The 19534-nt window shown below is 27.9% G+C and overlaps 1 protein-coding gene across 2 annotated transcripts in view; it reads left to right on the top strand.

The window, feature by feature from the left end:
* Window positions 1–678: 678 nt before the first annotated feature.
* Window positions 679–19534, top strand: part of LOC108565856 (cardioacceleratory peptide receptor-like) — a 42024-nt gene continuing 23168 nt past the window's right edge. For both annotated transcript variants that reach the window (XM_017925512.1, XM_017925511.1), the window contains exon 1: window positions 679–908. The gene's annotated coding sequence lies outside the window, so the exon portion shown is untranslated. The remainder of the gene's footprint in view (window positions 909–19534) is intronic.

Genomic DNA, 19534 nt, shown 5'->3' with positions numbered 1-19534 from the left:
GGTAGGTTCCACTATATTGACATTTCAGTTTATTAAGGATCTTGGGTTTTGTTCCTCAAACTTGTTTAATATTTTTATGTAATTTCTGGGTTAAGTTTGCTAGATCCTAGTGTAAATACAAGATATAAACACCATATTTAAGGATCAGGACAGTTTAATATATAGAATATAAATATATTTAATGAATACAAATCTATTAGCTATTTTCAGTTTTACAAAAAAATAAATGTTAAAATAATTATTTTTTGTTAAAACTATAGTGAATAGACTTTTACAGTAGTTCAATTTTATTTTTATTATTGCATTCAGTTTATATTTTAATAAATTTATTGTTGGAATAAATATTATTATTTTTTATTAAAATTTCAGTATAAATTATGCATTTTTGTATATGAGATTATGTAATTGAAAAGCCTTGTAAGAAACATCTTGAGGCTGAGATAAGATGTTAGTAATTGGCTCAGGTACTGATTCGCAGTTATGGAGCACAGAAGAGTACCCTGAGTATAGACATAGATACAGAGGTGAAGGCTAAGAAGAAACATTAAATGATATAACAGTAATTAGTTTATCAACAGATACAACATCCATGGCATTTAGTTTCTTGTTGAGTGGCGCGTGCTTTGGGGGCGGATCCGTCTATCCCGCTCCAACATTTGATCAGAGTTCAGGTTTAGTTTAGTAGCTGGCAGTCGGCCGTCGCGACGCGCACCATTCTGTATGTTAAGGACGTCGAACAACATCGAATTCCTCTGAAACACGCAAACAACAAATACGTTGTTATTTTGTGAACTGCAGCCCTTGCATTACAGACAATACTTTACATTTACATCCTGTGCTTTGAAAACTTTTGTATCTTACCCAAAGAAATATAATAATAAATTGTTGGAAATTTCAATAACTAAAAGGTAAAAATTTATTACATATTTTAATTGTTTTTTAATATTATTTTAATCCTATGGGTCAGTATAAATTTTGTTTAATAATAATGATTAGACATTTTTTATATTCATACATATTATTTTTATATAAATAAGAATAAAAGTAAAGAAAAAACTAATTGCAATAATTTGATAAATACAATATAAAATAATTGTTAATAAAATTAATTATTTACATTAATTTGTTTATCTAAATATATTATTTAATTATAAAAATTTTCAAAATTTAATTTCACTTTGACTAAATATTTTTTGATTAACTTCAGTGGAACTCTTTGACCCATAAATTAAACAACTTTATTTATAAATTGATCTTTCGTTACTATTTGAAATAAAGGAAAAAAATAAATACATTTTGTCTCTATTGCAAATTTAAATAATGTGCGTTATAAATCATTACATAAAAGCAAAAATATATTAAGTATATCTTCAAGTGTCACTTCTAATTAGACACAATTTCTTGTTTGATGAATTTAAATTTTTACCTTCTATTGTTTAAAGTACTTTTGTTTGTATGTTGCATACTTTTGTTGTAAAGTAAATTACTCTTTGTACAGTAAAACTGTGGTCGATAGTTTTTTTTGCTCAAATTGTGGCCAATAAATATTTTTAAATAAATAAACAAAAATTTAGTAGTAAATGAAAAAAAAATATATAAAATACATTTTCACAACATTTAAAAAAAATTATATTACTAAAAATTTATAAAAATATATGTAAACTGAATACAAATTGATTAAATATTTCGTTTATTAAAAAAATCCATTTAGCTAAATTTTGCTGCGATGCGGGATAAATATATTTATAAAGCCTACGTTTGTTTATTTTATGTTGCAAAACCAACATTTTTAATAATTGATTGCATATTTACACATATGGAAATTATTTTTACCTAACTTCATATCTGCAATATTGTATATTTCACAAAATAAGAATTTAACTTTGCAAATGATGTTAAAAAAGATAATTAAAAATTATTTTGATCTAAATCTGTCTAATATATAATATTGATTAGTAAAATTTAAAATTTCTTGAAAATGCTACTAATATCTCGCATAAAAATTGGACAAAAAGAGACTTATCTGTATAAAGGAAAAAATGATCATTTATGTAAACAAAATAATTGTCAGAATTATTTTTTTTAAATTGATTTTTATTGCTAAAATTTTGAAAACATTTTTAAACCGTATTATAGTGAATCCGCACTATGCGAGGTATTGCTGTATATTATTTTCTTAAATAATTTAAAATTGGGGAATATGTAAATGAAAATAAATATAAATAAAGTATGAACAAATCTGCAATTGGTGGCAATGATAATATATCATTAGGACGATAGTAAATTGTTACATTTCTCCTTGATACACGTGCATAAATAATTAGGAAATTGCAATGCGCAATCATAGTACGTGATTGCTTTAATATGTTTTGATCATGGATGAAAATTGGACTCGACAATTACTCATTGGAAAGAACGGATTGCTCGAATCCACTTCCATCCGCTATTTTTGGAATGCTGTTACTAAATTAAGACAAATTATAATTTCGTGTGGCGCTCCGACGGAAGTTCGCCATCATTAGCTTTCCGAGTGTCGCCTTCTCCCGAGGAATGAATCCTTGACACCCGAGAAGAACACGCTCTTCATTACAGTTGAAACACAAGTGTAAAAAGAAACAAACAAACCAAAGAAATAATATATATAATAAGAAAAAATAACTGCGTGCCAAGACGAGGAAGACAACCGAACCGCAATAAATTCCCGAAAAACTTTATTATTATTATAATAAATCCGGTCGCGAACAAAAGGGAAAACTTAGCGAATTAATCCATCCCGTCGAAAATAAATAGCAATAAATTTAGTTGGGCAAATAAATAAATGGGTTAAATGTTTTAAACTGAATTTTTCATTTTTTTTTAAATTATTTACTCTCTTTGATTTATCACTCAAAAATTTTGTTATTCGAGGTGCTAAGTATCGCTCATGAATTATTACTCTTTCATACCGAATCTTTTTCCGGATGCTGTTTTATTTTTAATTTAGTCGCTGTTTTTTTTCTTGTGGAATCAAAAAGCACAAAAAAATGATTAATTGCTCAATAGGAAAACCGCACAATAGTCAAAATTGGCACAAATCAGATGTGAACAACGTTATATGAAAACTGAGTTAAAATAAACACAGAATTAATACAAATCAGATTAGTTTATATAGAAACCTAATTCTAATTATATTCATAAGTCAAGTCCTCTTTTCGCATCAACCAATGTATTTGAGGTGTATATGCATCAATTAATAACTCATATAAACTCTAGATTCTAACGTCTATTATTGAAGTAGTTCTAAAGACAATTAAGTTGTATTATATAAAAGAACCGTGTTATACGTGTTATATAAAAATTGCATTATAAGAGTACCGCGTTATAAGAGAATTTCCTATATTCCTTGGGTGGATTTGAAAAGCACAAAATATGAGAATATGTCTTCATCGGATATCTAAATAAAATAGTTAAAAATAAATTATTACTGAAAAGTGACTTCAATATTCATCCAAATAGAACTGTAATAACATAATTTATTTATAATTGTGTACTAAAAATAATATAATATAAATAACTAAATAATTTATTATAACTAGAAGATACAGAATGCATTAAAGAATGACAAGATAATAAATACAGCAAAATATATTATTAGAAAGATGAAAGTAATATAAATACAAATGTAAAAGGCAGACGGTTTATGTATGTAGTAAGTTGCATGGAGCAACACGAGAGAAACTTTAAACCTCATCTATTTAAGATCTTCAGCTACAAATCGTCACGAATTACAGTTGTCTGATTATTTTTCTAAAATTTCTTTTATACGTACTTTGGATTTTGTTTGTAAATGTACAATCAATTGGTTTATTTAAACAAGTAATTTTATAAATAAAATTTATTTTTATAACAAAAAAAAATATAATTTACAATCTGTTTTGTCTTATTAATTATTGATACTTAATGAATATTTTACTGCTTATTGTATATAGATTATTTGTAATTTCATTGAACATAATTAGTAGAATATTTAATTAAATTTAATAATAAACAATTAATAATTATAATGATCATTGAAATAATTATTTCAATGTTGATTTTAATTACAACTGTAAATTGGTATTAATTATTTAAAATTAATTAAAATTAATTTATGGAAATTCCATATAACAGGAATATATCACAATTGTAACCAAAGGTCTGAAATTTTTCAATTTTATATAAATCGATACTGAACGTATTTTGAAATGGGAATCAGTTTATTAATTATTGATAATTAATGTAGCACATTGAAGGTAGAGTCACAAAAAAAGCGTCGAGAGTTGAAAGCTTTTAACAAGATCATAGCGTAAATAAACAACTCAGGTATCGTTTAATGTCCAGTTAATAGCAACAAACATTAAAACGCAATCAAGTTTCTTAAATTTCACTGCATTAAAATTCCTTCACATTGCAACAGGGTCACGCTTTTTTTTCTGTTTTTCATGATCATAGTTGATGTTCACCAACAAGAGAAACCGTTTAAAATAAATAAGGTTTAAAGTGTAATTTTCGAAAAAAAAACAATTATATAAACGTAATTCGTGTATAGCGTTTTTAATATAATTAACGTCAATTTTGTTTGCAAACAATATTTTTTAATAATAATATAGTTTCTAAAATATAACAAACAGATGAATTGTAAATTTAACAAATAATAATGATTGTAATTGACATTTCGCCAAACATATTTATTTTTAATTTAAAAATTTTATTAATTAAACAATAAAACATAATTACATCACATAAAATGTGATTTAGTAACATATAAATCTATGTTAGTCTATTGTATAATATTGGGTCAGTTTAATTCATTACTAGCTTCAATTATTGTTCTTTCTGCATAACTTTAATAACACGAATAATTACATAAATAAAAGTGTGACATAAAAACTGTATATAACACATTGCCATAATTATTAAAAAGTGTTTGTAGTAAATTCACTTTAAAACACATTTTTCTAAATTTTTGAAAAAAAAAAGATGAGACGATTTGTGCTTCGAATAATATTATATTTTCATTATTAATATTTATTGTAATAATTATATAACAATATGATAATGTATTTAGTAATAACTTGATATTAACTCAATTATTTGATGGTAGATGTTCAATATATAATTAGGTTCTGATAATTAATTGGTCCATGAGTAACTGTAATTGTCCAAAATCGTGTTCGGAAAAATCCTTTTGTGCGTACAAAGAGACATACAAAGAGAGCAATGCGACAATCTGCGTTTGATATACCACATCGTAATCAAACTATATCGTAATTGCATTACATGCGTTCTATCAACTATAGTAAATCACAAATTTCTGTATCAATCAAGAAATAATGAAAAGCAATCGAGGTATATATAGAGCTGATGGAAACTGGAGGAATGAGAGGTTCTAATGAAAGAGGTACAGAAGAGCGAGAGAGAGTAGCAGTACGTTCTAGGATTGTGCATAGCGTGCGTTGATTGGTATATCCAATTGCCAATAATCAATGGGCGAAATAGAAAGGAGGAAAACTTGTCGGGCACCACCTCTCACCTCTGCGGTTGACAAGTATCTCGGACCTCTTTGTTAATTAACTAGTCAATTCTGAATTACATTTGACGCATTGCTAGGACGCAGATTGTAGCAGCGTTTTCGCCCTAAGTGCACAGAGAAATAGGGGAAAGTTCAAACAAACATAAATTTCAGGCAAATAACAATAAAATCAAGTTCCACAACTTCTATATTTATAACCCGCGATTATATTTTTATTGATATTTATTGACGTTCCGCCTAAATCTCCCCCATATTCCTTCATCCGCTTTCACACATACACATTCAGATTTTTTTTTAAAGTTTTATGTTGTTGTTTTTTAAGTCTATATAGATAATCCAAAGCTTTAAATGCGGTGGTATCTATTTAGATTTAGGAAAAAAAGCAAAACATGAATATCGATGTTCTTGTTGTTGTTAAAGGTCTATGATTATTGCCACGGTATAAACTCCATTTGAAGTGCCCGACGGCGGCGTTTCGATTTAATTTTATAGTCCAATTATCGGGAAATCGCCGCCAAAGACGAGTCTCGAATAAAACTATCTATAAATAACTTCTGTTTTTTTGCAACAAACTCACTCACTGCAAGATCGTATCCAACGGATGCTTTTCCTCTCTTGCAACGCATTTGCTATTACGACTTAAAACTTAATTTTTAAAAAATAATCCCATTGTGCAGGTCCATCGGATATTAATCAAATTTATGCAGAATATCAAAAGGATTATATTATTAATTATTACTAATGGATTCAGATGTTTGATTAAACATATATTCATAATGTAAATGGAATTAGAAATTTAATACAACATAATACAATATTAATAATAATATTTATTAGTCAAAAATATCGACCTAAGTCTTTCCGCCCTTCAATATTAAATTAATTAAAAATATACTTTTTTATTTTATAATTTTAAAAAGTATGTAATAATGTTTCAGCTTTTAACTTTACATTGCGACATGTTGTTTTCTAGTTTTTTTTTTACAAACTTTTTTCTATTGTAATATTCAAATTAATTTATTATGTTTCAAATATTAATAATTAATTCTTTGGTGGAAAGGAAAGAAAAATGTAAATTGAAATATTATTTGAATATAATTTTAGAAATAATATTATTATTGAGGCTGAAAGACTAATTCCATGAATATTTTATTTGTATGTATATTCTAGCCCAGTGTTTCTCAAACTATTTGGTCCGCGACCTCCTTTAGCACTAAATTGGGTATGTGTAGAAAAACGTAGAAAAACATAACGTCCCATCTGTCATCAATTTTTATGCGACCCCACAAGTATTTTTACGACCCCCAGGGGGGACCCACACTTTGAGAATCGCTGCTCGATCAGTATTTCATTGTAAAAATTCCATTTATTTTTAAAAGTAATTTAAATTAATAAAATCCAGCAATTGAATGTATTCATATATTTTTTTTGCTTAAAATTTGAATTTTTCCTTTTTTAATGAAATAATTAGACTAATATACATTATAGATTGAATACGTTACAATAAAGGAAATATGTATTATTGAAGTAGTTTTAGTGAAATGTCACTGGTCAGAGAGAAATGTTCACGATTTTTTTTTATCATGAATAGAAATTCGTAGCTTTGATGTTTCCGTTTCCACGAAGTGGGTTATTTAAGCTACGATCGACATACCCTTTTGTATCATTCTCTCTCAAACGAATATTATGCAGTAACATTTAACATTTACTGTTTGACAGCATCTCAATATCATTTAGTGTTTGAATCTGAAATATAGAAGTTCCAATATATTTAAATGTATATTGATATTTTCTGCAACTCAATTGAAGACGGATCTAATATGATTCATTGAATATTGGCAAATGTATTATTATTATTGGTTAGATAATTATATATATTAGATGTTCTTTTTCTAATACAGTAAACCATCCTATAACGTGTTAGACTCACAATCAGGTGTCCATATAACACACAACAAAAAGTGCGACAACCATCCTAAAACGCAGTTCTCTTATAAGGCAGTTTCTATACAACTGAATTAACAATTTACACTTGAATTACGTGAAAAGGGGACAAGGTTTGGATAAAGAAAGAGAATTACGTTTCCACATATAATTGGTACTAATTATTATAAACGAAATTTATTCAGTTATATTTCAATATAATTTTACCTATTTGTAGTCTAAAGAAAACTTTTGCATCTAAATGTTTACTTTTAATGTATGATAAATTAATATTTTGCAATATATTTTTTTATTATTATACTTTTGTTTAGTAAAATTTAATATTAAATACATATAATTTTTTTTTATTAATAAAAACAAGGATATATAACTTTTTTTGTAAATTTCATGCCGTTCAAAATCAATATTTTGCAATATGATTTCTTTCATTTTACTTTTACCTTGTAAAACTTCATAAGAAATGCATTAATTACTAATATTACGATCTTTTTCCTTGATAAACACAAGGATAGATATTTTTTATTTTAAATTAATGTCGTTGATAAGTAAATATTTTGAAATGATAGAAAAAAATAAATGTGAAAGGTTTGATTGAAAACTGGACCGTTCTGTTTATTATTATTTATTTTTGATTGATACAAACACTGATACATATCTATAAGTAGATTCGGTAGCTTTTCAAATTCACTTTTCCGGCAGTCAAAAATGAATGACTGACGTTTCAGCCGGATTTAATTTAAATTATTTACATTTCGTTTTAACAATATTCATCGTGCAAAACATTTCGAGTTTTGCTTCGGAATTAATAACGTATTTTTTTCTACTTCTTCTGTATTTTTTTTCCTTTTTCGTTACGTTATGAAATGTTAATTAACGGAATCTGCGTTCGTGTCGGTTACGAAGACGTAGTTTACGATGCGATGCAGCGTCTGTAGTTTCATTGTTATCGGAATATTAATGAAACATATCCCATAGATAATGCCGTGGGGTTTTATCTTGGATTATTAATAATTCATGGGGGGCGGGTGGGGCGTAGGTAAACGCACTTGATTTATGCACGAGCTGCAATTGTATTACAATGACATTACAATTTCGTTGACACAAGAAAACAGGCACACCACTAAATGCACTCTATATGCTGCTGCTTGATAACAAACACATTTCGACAGATAAATTTGTAGCTTGTTTGTTGTTAACTTAAGACATTCGGTTCAACAACATACGCAAACTACAATTTAATTATCGGATAAACAAAATCGTCATCAATTCTCTTGGAATGCTCTCTTCTTCGCCAATGATTCCATTCAGCGCGACGATCAGGAATTAATAATACCTCTTGTTATCGACCGTGGGATTAAGCGATTAGACGATGAGATGAGCGATGATTGATTGCGTTTCAACGATGGGAAACATATTTCTTCTTATTTTTTTTTACAACTTGCTGTATAAATTTAATGGGCCCACGGCTTTCATTGATCCACTTATTATTTATTAGATTAATGGCACGGATAACCAATCAATGCAAAATTAGCTTTTTTATACTATCGTAATAACATGAGCATAAATATATCAACCTGTAATAAGATATTTAACTTCCAATGGAAATGTTTATCTTATTACTACGATTCTCAATCAATACTAATTTGTATTTAAATTAATTGAAGAGATAATCATTGTATTCGTTTTTAAATTGATCCGATCATCCGGTTTTCAGAGAATAAGAAAAAATATTAAATATTAATATATAATTTAAAACTGAAATTCTTATTAACAGCAATACCTCGCCTAGTGCGGCTTATATCAATCCGGATTTGCTTTCCATTGCCGAGGTACCAACTACTACTAACTAGTTAGTGTAATACTTGATGATTTAAATATTGTCTCTTGTTCTTCATAGTGTGGATGAATTATACACAACTAATTATACTTGCAACTAATTATTCAATTTCAGTTTTGTGTATTTTTTCGTTTTCATAAATGCATTTATATAAAAACAAATATATTTATTTTTGTGAGGAATTTAATAATATACACACATTTATATAGGGTGAAGTAAAAAGTTCTGAGCGTTTTTCGTAAGATACCTTTAGTGAGCCTTATCTCACGGTGTATACGTTGCATCTTGTCATTCTATAGTGCGACTTAAAGGCGACATAACGCTTTAAAAAAGTTCTTAGACAATTTTGTGTTTAGTGAATCCAGTTTTGTGTTAGAGCGTTCCAAAATGGAGGTAAAAAAAGAGAAAATTTGGTACATTTATCGGTACTACTACGACCAAGAAGAAAAGCGGAATAAGCGGCAAAAAATTTATTGTTTATGGACCCAATATAGTCGAGTTGGACCGGCATTCGATTGCCCAAGAACTGAAGATTAGCTCAAGAAGAAGCTCGATGTATGGGACAAAACGCTCAGAACTTTTTTTTCACCCAATACTTATTTATGGTAAATTGTTCATATTCATATGACAAATACTTAATTAGTGCACGAGCAAGTGATTGAACTAAATTATGCATTTTATATCGTTTTTTTTTAATAATAAATAATTTCTTTATATAATGATATATTGTATAGCAAATGTACGTTTGTTTTGTGCTATCTAGTCTGGGTTTATTTTGATTGCCAAGTTCAAACGAAATGCTGTATCAATTGGCTGGGGAAAGATTGTCGCGGTCGTTAAAGGATAAAGTTCTCAGTTATATTACATCTCTAGTGTTGCACTTTTGCCTAGAGGGGAAAGTTGCTAATATCCGGAGGGAAGAACTCTATTTGCCCGGTGCGGTTTTCCATGGAAAATAACAGTTATTACTTTCCAAGTTGTTCTATTTTTTTTTTGTAATATATATATAATATCTATCTGCACAGTCAATGTTTGGGTCGAGCGAAAACCATTTAAATAATAACTCGCATTCGCGAAATGTATTCCAACGTATTACATAGCAAATGGGTTGACGATAACGAAACGTTATATAGGAATGCGTAGCATTAGATAGAAATTGTTATATAGAACTATAAATAACGTGCATTTCGCGTTTAGTTTCTGTTGGAGTAGTCTTATTAGTCTGTTAAATTAAAAAAAAAATAGATTTTGTATTTGAAAAACAATGAAGAACTTATAATAAGTAATCAAATGGAAAATATCCAGGAGCTGATATCTATCAGATTGTTTTTTTTTATCTAATAAGTTTTCCACTTTTATTGCGCGACGGATTTGCAGAACTGGAAACTGTAAAATCCATAGTAGCATTTCGCATGAACGTTTGTTTCTTAGAAAACGACTTGACACAAAATGCCCGTCTAAGTGTAACTAATGTATTTATATGGAATGGCCTACACGAGCATTTAAACCGACGCGATACATTCTCAGCTCAACGGGTAAATTCTTTATTGCAGAATTAAGCATGAACGAGTGTTTTGTATCATATAAATATGCTTATTTATTTATATCATTCTGGTTCAATGAAATATTAATGTTTATTTGCATGACAGCTTCTTTCATTCATAATTTTCTCAAATTCTTATATTATAAAAACAGTAAATTTTATCTTTTTTTTTAATTACACTAATATCAAATATTTAATAATAATTATATTTCATAATTAACCGCGTTAAAGTTAAATTATCAATTTTACTGAAGTCTTTATAGAAACTACAGTTAGTAAAGTTATTAAAATTGTTAAAGTTCCTAGAGTTACTATAATCATTGATTTATGAATTGAAAGATGTAAATTAAATTGGTAGACATTTACTAAAGTTACTAGCTAGATTTACTAAACTTAGCTATATATTCTATGCTACTAAAGTTACTACACCTATTAAAGTAAAATTGACAAATCATTTTAGCAAATGAAATCATTTTTTTATTAACTTCAATAGTATATAGATGGCAACGTATCTGCTGCTATCCTTAACACTGTCATTATCCATTGACTTGGCTGAAAGTCCATATTCTAAACCTCATTCATTTAACTGTCCATTTATGATGAACGATGGCCCTATTGCTGCTAGCACCGTAGGAGCTCATAAGAGGCAACATTTACATTTGTATAATTTCTTAGATAAAAGATATTTCTCCTACGTTACAGAACAATATGATCAAAAAATGCGTGAAATCATACCTAATATGGTTTATATGTATTCTAATCCCTCTGCTACCTAACTGGTGTCTAGGGCCCATGACATTCCAAATGTAGCCATCCAAGAACCGATACGCTAATCCATTCCATTATCAATTTTCGAATTGATGTTTAGGGCTCTATGATTTTATCTTTTTCAAATGTATTGGAGCTATCAGTTTCCTGAAAAAAAACACATATGTTCATTTTTTTGTTAAAAATTGAAAACCGGTTTAAACTAGATTCGTAGAAAATAATCGGTTTTTGTACAAACCCTAATATCTAGTATATTTAAATTATATGATATTAAAATTTAACTTTTAATACACAAGATATACATTATACTATATCAAACACAATGTGAATGCAGCATTATATCATGAATTTGAAAAAAAAAGATAACTGTAAAATATTTCCGGTAAGTTCAAGTGAATGTATGAAATATTTTATTTAAATGAACTGAAATATATGCTTGTTTCGGTGTATCTGTTTTAGGCGAGGTTTCAAATATGAAGTGTAATAATTTGTGTACGCGCATCGCATACGGATTTGAACCGAATTTGAATATGGAAAATGTCAAAATGTCATAATTACATTGGATCGAAGGTGGCGTATATGCAAATTGTTCGCCTTGCGACCACCGAGACACAGAATGTATGTTATATACATGCATGGGTGTAACATTTGAATATAATAACGTAAATACACGTTCTCCAGGCGGCTGTTCCGTCTATGATTTATTATTATTCATGCGAGGTAGACAACAGGTGCGGATAGATATATCGATAGATTTATCAATAGATACTTTAACATTCCATCGAAACAATACACACTACACTCACTGTGCGACATTTTCTAAATTCTATACTAAATTTGGTATAACCGACGTTCGTTCTTTTTGTTATTCCTTTATTTAGTCTTCTTCGCACATATCTTTCTTTCTTTTATTACTTCTTCTTTTTATATAATTCTAATTTGATAACTTTCCGTCCTCGCCGTATTTCCAGAAACTTATTCAATTAACTTTCTTCTAAAGTTTCTTAATGAGACCAGAATATATGTCAGGTACTTTTGTAGAACGTTTAATTATTTGAATTAATCAAAATCAATTATTCTAACTTAATGTTTATTGAGATAAATAAACTGAAATATCAGTATTTTTATTTATACAATAATTTATTATTCATTTATTTAACAATTTTGAATGGAGCAAACAGCAATTGAATTGAACATAGTTGTTCCTCCTAAGAATTATTTCAATTTATATTTATAGTGTAAACAGCAATTGCAAGTTGCTTTCATTGAAATTCGCTTGGAAACTGCGAATCCATCAATTTCAACGTTTGTATGTTTATTGTAGGCGGTTTACAAAACTGCAGCCGCAATGACGAACGAAGCACATGCTCATTTTCACAGAATCTATATTTAACGGGAATCTAATTTGAAGATAAAATAACAGTGTATTAATCAATACCTGTATTTATACTTCGTCGAAGTACTGAGATAAAATATGCTGTATGTAATTAACGTTATTTTGATACCTCACAAATTCCTTATTAATATTCAATTTTGTTATTTAAAATATAATAAAAGTACGTTTGTTTTAATTATTTATCAATTTTGTTAATTAACAAAAGGAAGTTATTTTTTTTTGTAAATGGAATACATACTCATCTGTACCGGTGGCAATCGCAAGCCCGACAACCGAAGACGGTCTATTGAAATCCCGACCTTTGAAATTGCGACTGTATCGAAATCCCGATGTTCGTAATTCTGACTGTATTGAAATCCCGACAACCATAATCCCGACTATATCAAAATCCCGACTATATTAAAATCCCGACAACCATAATCCCGACTGTATCAAAATCCCGACTATATCGAAAATGTCTACAATAACATTTTTAAATTATTCTGGAGCGTAGTGACTTTTAAATTGTTATTAATAATAAACAATAACAATTAATCTAATTGTATTTGAGATTATTTCATAATGTTAGGTTTATTTTTATTAATAATAAGAGTGTACAAGCACAAGCAGACTACGCTTCGAAATAATTTAAAACTGTTATTGTAAAAATTGTCGATATAATCGGGATTTTGATATAGTCGGGATTATGGTTGTCAAGATTCTGATGCAGTCGGGATTATAGTTGTCGAGATATTGCTATGGTCGGGATTTTGATACAGTCGGGATTATGGTTGTCGGGATTTCGATGCAGTCGGGATTTCGAACGCCGGAATTTCAATAGTCGGTCTTTCAGTTGTCAGGCTTGCGATATAGACCCAATCTGTACATATGAAGTAAATTTTGTAGATGATACACATAAGTGTTTTAATACTACTTAATTTGTATTTTATTGTATTTTCACTTAGCGTAAATAAATAATATCTAAATCGTGTAATAAAATGTATCTGATGAAACTTGATTTATTTATGATAAAATTGTGAATTTTCATTTGATAATTGATTTTGTATATATAAGTAAAACTACATATTATTATTGTTGCTTTTTTTCAATATATTTAAAAATCAACATTTTTTTATATAATTTTTTCAATTACTTAGATTGATTTAACTAATTATTTATTTACCATAAAATCCATTAAAACAAATATACTAACAATATTAGCTGTACTAACATATATATTATTTTTATTGGTCGAAATGACCAAAGGGCTATATTTATTTTAGTATTATAAAATGTAATTTATTGCGTAAGGATTGCGAATGATGTTAATGATAAAATTAACTAATCTAAGTTACGTTATTAAACAATTTCGATTTATATGAATTCGTTACAGTTATTGTACGTGTTGAATGCACGGAGCGAGGTGATTATTCAACATTCTTATAGTAATTGAATGTGAGCGTATTTACGGCATGGATAATAATGAGGTGTATTACGTAATGCGCGTATTGTTGGAGAGAAGAATCGAGCTTGGAGTCTCTGATTGATTCATTCGCCAAGCAGCGAAGAGAGCCACCATTTTAGGTAAAGCAGCCGTAAACACGGTAAACCTGCCGATAATCGAGGTTTTTCCTATAAAATTTGTTAATTCGCGCTTCGTTATTAAAAGTGTCCGTACATGGTGCGTGTATAATTAAGTTTAATTGCCCCATGGTGTGTTCAAGCACCACAAGAATAACCATATGGGCAGCACGAGGATCGGGTTTACAATCTTCTTTTCCTCTTAACATTCCGGCGCCCAATTTCTTCTCTCTTCGCGCTCAGAGAAAATTAATCGAACAATGGACGCATCGGTATTGCGCAAAAATTGCGTGCCCGACGTTGGATCGCGAATTTATTTATTTGTTTTCTTTCTTCTCTTTTTTTTTCGGACATGCACACATGGCTCTGGTAGCGAACTTTCATACGCCGGATGGCGATTTCGTTCGACTGTTAAACGGACATTCCGTGATGGTTTAATTGTACTCTCGAGACAGTTTTACTCAGAAGTTAACTAATTCTATATATTTGTTCCTTTTTTACATCGTCTTTCAGTCACAGCTAATCGGTGAGTCTGCTTTAATATCTGCTTCCTAGAATTGCAATTTATAATAATCCAACAAAAACAAAGCATTTTATCTATATAATTACTACAGTAATGACAAATTTTATAATAAAAATATATTTTTTAACTATTTTAGTCTTAATCTTATTGCAAATATTACAAATAATTATTTAATATTTAACTAAATAAACTGTTCATTTAAATCACAAAATTGTGAACAACAATCGAAATTCTAAATATAACTTTATAATTCTATTTTTTTCAAAAATACATAATTCAATAAAAGCATTTATACTTGAATAATCAACTCACGTTTTGCAAAACGATCTATTTACGAACATTTCCGAAGAACTATTAGAATACTAAAAAAGCCACTTCATTTACTACATATATATCACTTTAAATTTTATTGCTAAGAAAACAGTAAAAATAAATTATGTACAATATACAAAACTGCTAATACTGAGAATAAAATACATTTACTACAATCACACTTTTATTATTAAACATTATTTTGCTTGAATAGTTTTTACATGGTTAAAATGATTAGTGCAACTATAATTATTAATAACAATATTTTTTCACTAAATAATTGAATTTTTTTTAATTATTAATAACGTGAAATAATTTAATATTTAATTAAAATAAATTCATATACAAATATATTTTACAGTTTCCGAAATTATTTTTATTTTGTAGATTAGAAATGTTTCGTAAAATTACCAAAGAAAATTGTTTTATTATTAAATTATTATAATATACATTTTTTATCCGTAATAAATCAAAATAAGAAAGTAACGTTTAATGACTTAATTAGATTAAATATAATATTTGAAATGTAACACTATTGAACAGGTTTTATAACGATATTATTATGCTGATAAAAACGTTGCAGCGTATGTCGAAAATCTAGTTTCTTTAACTAATAATTAGTTTTAAAAAAATCCAGCTAGGCTATAATTTCACTAGATTTCAAATAGTGGAATTACAAATTGCTGAGTATTTTTTTGGAAAGCAATGCACTGCGGCGTGTTTTGTTTGATCCTTTGTCCATATCTTAAACACAGGCCACCAACATCAAATGTTGCTTCATACATATTTTTTTCGTACATTAAAAAACACAGGATGCGAACAAACAAGTATCATTAAGAGAAATCTTTATTATACTCATTGGAGTTGTAATAAACATCAGTGGTAATGTAAACAAAAGGTTAAGTAGTACTTCCATCATGTCAGGTTTTATATTCAAGATATAATATTAAAAAAAACATATATATTACTTTTAGTCGTAAATTATCGAAATTTAAATTTTTATTAAATACGAATTTTTAATTATGTTTTTTTTTTATAATTTTATATTAGTTATACAAGAAATGTTATTATCATTAATTATTATAATGAAAATGGAGTAATAAGTAAAAAATAACTTTTCCCAGATATTTTATCCCGAGTAACGTGAAATTTGAAATAAAGAGATTCCCGAGAAATTAAAAAAGTTAAATTAAGAGGAAAATTGAAAAAAAAACTACAAATAGTAAGAAAAGTTAAACTAGTATTGACGCTAGTGTTTTCATCCAGGAAATAATGTTTGTATAGAAAATAGAGAGAAAAATAAAGTAACAAAAAAAATATTCAATTTATAAAATATCATTACTAAGATAGTAATTACTAATACTAAACTTTAAAATTGATAATGAATACAAAATGCAAGGAAGTCTGAAGTCTAGAGAATACTGGAAAATACTGTGAAAACTGGAAATTAAAATCTTACAAATTATCGGGAAATCTCGTACTCGAAATTTCAAATGCTTACATTTAGTAATGTTGAAGTAATAGTCTTAATAAATCATCTTAATTCGAACTATTATGAAATAATAAAATGTATATGTAAATTAGAAATCAGGTGTAATAAATGATAAACTGTGTGAGTGGTCAATAAATAGTTTCATTAAAACAGATTTAATTTATTGATTTTGAATACGGAATTGGCAGCTGCATAATGAACATTAAATACATATTAGTAGATTGCAACTGGTTTGAATAATATTTCAAATGCAAATACAATATTAACTGCGATTTTGTGAAAGTATTTGATGGACAGTTCAATGTACGTGTTTACATGCTAAGCTTTCCATGATTGCATGGATTAAAAATCACGGTTTGCTCGCAGCGACGATGACGACCATAGAAGATATAAAAATAACACACACAAACAAATCTCCAATCAAACCTTTATTTATATATACAGGCAATATGGGAGTGAGAGCTAATTACACGTCCCGTGCAATGTTTAATATTTTTCCACTCCAAACTCGGCTCATGATTACATGGCTTTGGCTGATAGATTCCTTCATTATGCAATTTCGTATCTGCTGTGCTTACATAACGTTTCGAAACAATGCGAACGATTTTCTTTTTCAATTCTTTAATATACATATGTTATTTTATTTTCTGTAATGAACTATTTTTATATGTAACTAAAATAAACCCACCGACGGCTCGGTTTATAGACTTGTTTATCTACATAGGTGTTTATGCTTGATTCGATCTTGAAATGTTTTGAGTTTTTAACGCATTTTATATATTATACAAATAAACGTAAGCTAATTGAAACGATGTATGACTTTTATCAACGTCGAACAGTAATTGCTAATGTTATTTTAAAGTTCATCAGAAAAATGTATAGAATTTTATTTTTTTAGTTTCATCGTTATTTGTATGATGAATAATGAATGAATAAAAAGTTTTGTTCATCTCAATTAAGTAAGCTGAAAAATATACAACGTTGAAAATTGAAAATTTTATAAGAATTTTCTTTAGAATTATTATTTATTCACACTATACGTTGAAAAAGACATAATAATCTGTCAGACATACTAATTACTATGTGTTCCTTTGTTCTTGTAGTTACATATTAACAAGTACAGCTATTATTCAATCCCATATTTGTACCCGAGGACTCAAATTTCAAAGGACGCGTTGGTATTTCGTGTACGAAGTAAAATACAGAATATGCATTTTTATATTTATTAAAATAACTTGACTATGTTTCCAGTTACTTTTGGTATTTTTTTTACTATAGTTATGGATACAGCTGTTATTCAACCCCATATTTGTACCCGAGACCTCAAATTTCAATAAACGGCGCTGGTATTTGGTACAGAATGTGCATTTTTCTGTTTATTCAAAATATCGTTGTATGTGTTTCCAGTTTGAATTGGTATTTTTTTTACAAAACATCAAAACTTCAATATAGTTATTGCTTACTGTATGATAAATAAAACTTGCAAATGATATTTTTTTTCAATTAATTATCAAAATATTCACAAATTAATAAATAATTAATAGTAGAAATATTTTTCTAAGTACTTAATAAAATAAGTTCATACAATATTACATTTTGACACGAAGAAATAATATAATTTCTTCAAATTGTTATTGTAGTTATTGCTGTTATTTGAATATTTTTACAATAATATTGAAAAATTGATTTCATATTTTTTTAGTAGAAATATTTTTATAAACATTCAATTAAGAAAATTAATACAAAAAAAAGACATTTTGAAAGGAAGAAATAACATTAATTCAATTAATTTCTTTTAAATATTTTTGCTTGTTGTTACTTCTTCTTAAAATAAGTTAAATATGTTAGTGATGTAATTCAAACTAACCATATGACTTATGGACGATGAACATAAATTTTCTGAATTTTATCATTTCCTTTTAATTTTAAATTGCTACTCAAAAGATATAGTTGAGTATCAGTTATCTTAAAAGTAAATTTATATGGAGGTTGGCGTTAATTAATGTAAGAGCCACTGTACGACGGTTGAAGCTGTGATTAGCATTAGAAACAACTAAAATACTATATAGGCCTTTCAAAGTTGGTATCAAGTTGGTAGTGACTAGGAAACTTTTAGTGAGCAATAAAACTGTCAACGAATGTGTCTTAATAAAGATTACTTTAAAATTTATTAATACTTCTACGAGAGAAGAGAGAAAGACGAACGAAAAGAGATGGAAAGAAGAAAAAAGAGCAGAGGCCATATCGTATATCAATGCGGTTTGTTAAATCTGTCGATTCGGTTTCGAACGCCCAAACCAATAAATAACTTCCGTGGGTATTTGGGCTGCTCCCTGCCTTTATTTTGTTTACAAAATATATATATATATATAAATCGGTGCGTAGTCTCTTAATTAATGCGGACCCCAAAGTCCGGATTAATTAGCCGGTCGTGGAACGGTTTTAGTAGCGATTATTATGGATTCATAACGCGTCAATGAATGCAGTCTCGTAAAATTTTATTGAATCTATAATTTAAATATTAATAATATAGTAATTATACAGATTTGGCCACCTCCCATCCATAAATCAATCGATTAATGTTGATTCGTTTTTTCATGCGCTGTTT

Source organism: Nicrophorus vespilloides, unplaced genomic scaffold (assembly GCF_001412225.1).
Source record: "Nicrophorus vespilloides isolate i.1.1-1 unplaced genomic scaffold, Nicve_v1.0, whole genome shotgun sequence".
Classification (NCBI taxonomy): Eukaryota; Metazoa; Arthropoda; class Insecta; order Coleoptera; family Silphidae; genus Nicrophorus; species Nicrophorus vespilloides.
The sequence above is the reverse complement of the archived record's forward strand: the minus strand, read 5'-3'. Positions and strand labels throughout refer to the sequence as shown.